Genomic DNA, 3,981 nt, shown 5'->3' on the forward strand with positions numbered 1-3,981 from the left:
ATATAGTTGTCCTAAATAAACCAATTTATTTTTACTTTTAAGGTCATTTGAGGATCTGTTCCTCAGGGCTCACATGGGCTTTGGGGAGAGCCCCTGGCTCCTCAGGCTTTTCTTTACCAGTTCCATCTATGTGAAGATAAGTCAAGAAGTCCTGCTCGACCTGGGCTTCTCTTGGAAGCGTGGAGGAAATGTTTCCTCTGTGTTGACCCTCCTCTTTGCAGACTGGACACTGGTTCAAGTCCATCTTCTGGGATCTCCATGGCCTCCCTGAACAAGAGGACAGGCTACAGACATTTCGAGAGATTTGCCATAGTCCCTGGAACTTGTTTGAACTTGGAGGGCACGGAACAAAAATTTGTCCCTTTAAGTTCCTCTGACCACATTAATATAGGCCTTAAAGTTTGGCTATTAAACATCCAACAAGGTTAGTTACATCAGTCTGGTACTTTTAATTACCATGTGCTATGTAGATAGAGCTTGGACAACATCCTTAAATAAACCTTGACTAGACATCCTTAGACTAGTTGACTAAGCTATGACCTTAGAAACTTTAAGATTATCTATATATTATCTTTGTCTCATTTCAAATTGATAGAAACATGGTGGGTAGGTGCAATGGGGACTGGCTGAGGTGGGGTTTAGAGGGAAGAATAGGAATAGGGTCAGTAGAAAACTCATTTGTGGATTGGTGTTAAGGGAGGGGTCCTCGAGATTTTTAATTTAAGAGGCTGGATACTGGTGGCCTGGACTTGCTGTATTCCTTGGCTGGCTTTAATTTGGAGAGATGAGTCCAACCAGGTTGTCCCGAGAGCTTGGCTGCTGTTGGGGTAGACAGGATCACCAGGTGAGGACCAGTCCAAAGCAGCTGGAGGGTTTCCTTCACTCCTTTCTGTTGCGTGTGAACCTGCAGGTAAGCATGATCTCCAGGTTGAAGTGGGTGGTCACTTTGGCCTTTAGAAGCCTGAGGAATTATCTGGTCAGCATGTTCCCTGAGTAGTTTCTTTAGAAGGATGAAGGCAGGTAAATAGTCATGTAGAGGGGAGGGATGCTGGAGTAAGAGGTCGTCCTTGGCTAAAATTAGGGCCCTGGTGAGTGGCACAAGTTTGGCTGTTTGTGACATGGTTCCAAGTGGTAGGGGTCCTGACTCAACGACATCTGTGAGAGACACTATGGCATATCCCACCTGTGGGACCCGGTTGGGATGAGAGTTGAACTTCCATCCACAAACCAAGTCAGGGTTGAGTTTGGTAGGGGATCTAGGGAGATTAGGGGATCCTGGTAGGAGAGCTCATGAAGAGTTTCTAAGCACACGCAAGTGAGGGGTTCACTGGAAGGGAGGCAGGAAGCTGGATTGAGAGGAGGGCAGGAATCAAAGGAGAGCGAAGGGTTTTCAAGAAATGTAGCATGGAAGAGTTGCAGTTTAGAGGGAGCTAGATTTGCAAGAGACATGCGGGTTAGTAAATCCTTAAGTCAGTGGGGGGAAAGGACAGAGATGGGCTGACCAAAGTGAGCTCCAGTCCCTCCTGAGCCAGGAGAGTGGCAGTGGCCAGAGCATGGAGACAAGGTTGACACCTCTGGATGGTGGTATCAAGCTGTTTAGAGAGATAAGCTACCAGGGCAAAAGTGGGACCCCTCATCTGTCCCCCAACCCCTAATGCCTGGCCCTTATTCTCAGCTGTGTAGAGGAGGAATGGACATTCCAGGTTGGCAAGAGCCAGGCTTCCGGGATAGTGTGGAATGCTGCTCTAACAGGCCATAAGGGGTAGACAGGCTCAGGGGAGTTCCCTTTGGAAGCTTCATAGCATGGCTTTGCCAAGAGGGCAAAGTTAAGAATCCAGGTGTGCAGGTACCCTGCAATGCCTAGGAAAGACTGAATCTCCTCCTTGGTTGTGGGGGGCTTTGTCCCATCTATAGTCAAATGGTGAGATGTAGGTGTGAGAAGGAACCCCAAGTACATGACTTGAGGGAGAGAAAGCTGATCCTTAGCTGAAGATACTCTATATCCCTTGTCCTCCAGAAAATTAAGGAGTTTGATTCTGTGGGCCTTGGAGACTGAGAGATGGAGAAGAAAGAAGCAGGTTATCTACCTATTGCAGGATGGTGGAGGGGTTAATGCTTAGGGAGTTTAAATCCTAGGCTATGGCTTGTCCAAAGAGGTGAGGGCTATCTTAAAACCCATGGGGCAGGATAGTATAGGTTAGATCATAGGTGTGAGTGATGAATTTAAATTCTTGTATGAAATGTGTCGGATTAGTGGAAAAAGAGCCTATTTTGCATTTGAGCTGAGCTAGTTCTCCAAATGAGAATGGGACATGGACCTTGACCATCCTGTCCACACATGCCAGCACCCAGAGGGGAAAGATACCATGGGTAGGGGGTTGAGACCTGATGTGGGAGTGAGTATGTCTTGACATAGGAGAGAAGTTGGGAGAAGGGGAGTACTGGGAGGAGGGCAGAGTGGGAGAGGTGGGGGGGTTCTGTCCATGAGGGGACTCAGGGTCAGGGGTATCGGAGGCAGAGTCTGGAATTGAAGTAGAAGTAGAAGTAGATACAGGAGGGATAAATGGGTTATTTGAGCTAGAAGCCAGACTAGGGGGAGTAGGGAAATTTTGGCAAGAAGGTGTTTAAAGTTTTGGATTTCCTTGAGTAGAGGAGAGTCAGTGAAAGGAGACCAGGTGATGGACTTTGGGTGCTGGAGGGGGGAGAGGGAGATTGTGAAGAGGGAGATCGAGGCAGAGAAGGGAGGGGAGCCAGGTTGGGCCCTGGAATGGAAGCCAAGAGAGGGTATAGCAAGGGTAGATCAGCGGGAGGACTTGGCTTTGCCTCAGGCTGGGGAGCAGGAGGAGGTTGGGGCTGGGTCCTAGTCAGAGGCAGGTCATAGGCTATGCTAGGATCAAAAGCTGAGGTGGAGGGGTAGGGAGGAGGATGAGGGGAAGAGCCCCCTGGCAGGTTGGGATCCCATGAAACTGTGTTAGCCAGAAGAACCTGATGGGAAGAACATGGGACACAGAGGGAGGGATTAGCACGGGGATCAAAGAAAGCTTAGATGTGCTAATCTGGACCATTTGCCTTTATGATGGCAGAAATTTTCTAAATCTCTCAAAATATTGAAGTCTAGGGTTCCGGCATCTGGCCAAACAGAGTCATTATCTAACTCATACTGAGGCCAGGCAGTGGTGACACAGAACTTCAGGAGTTTTGGTCTGATTGTATCTGAAAATCCTAGTTGTTTTAAGGATTTAAGAAGACCAGCAAGAGATGTGAGATCCTGAGACTTTGAGTGGGTGGCTCCCTTAATGACAGACTATGTAAAGAGTGAAATGGAGATAGAGGAAGAACTGTGCAAGCGGGTAGGAGGTAGAGATAGAACCGAGCAGGTGGGAGACAAAGGAAATCCTCTCTTCATAGGGAGTGGAAGCAGGATCACGAGTCTGGGCAGGAAAGCGAGCCGATGAAGAGAGAGATGGGGAGGGAGTAGGAGAAGAACGAGTTTGGCATCAGTCACACAAAACAAGAACGAGGAGAACCGGGCACCAAAAAAAGCGTCCTTTTCTTAGTATGGGTTTGAATAATTATTTTCAAGGTATTTCAAAGTCCCAGAAGGCAGCACCCAGTAATCAGATCATCAGGGAGAGGAAAGGTGAGATCCTGTCCTGGACAGGAAGTAGCGCATGTCGCTATCTCTGGAAATAGCGTCCCATATCTAGAGAAAGGGAGGAGTTTTCTAAAACACCAGTGTGATTTTGAAGCAAGTGAGATGAGTGGAAAACCCTGCAACGAGAGCGTGGCATGACCAGCCAGTAGATGGAGACAAAGTACAAGGAATGGGATGGGAGAAAAGTGGGAAAAAAAACCTGCAGTGAGCCAGAAGGGAGGAAAACTTGTGGAATGAGTTGATCCTGAGGTTTAGTGGAGGCTGAGGGAAGATGAGCCCCAGAAAGGTGGCAGAGAGAGAGAGAGAGAGAGAGAGAGAGAGAGAGA

Source organism: Nannospalax galili, unplaced genomic scaffold (genome assembly GCF_000622305.1).
Source record: "Nannospalax galili isolate Female #2095 unplaced genomic scaffold, S.galili_v1.0 scaffold463, whole genome shotgun sequence".
Classification (NCBI taxonomy): Eukaryota; Metazoa; Chordata; class Mammalia; order Rodentia; family Spalacidae; genus Nannospalax; species Nannospalax galili.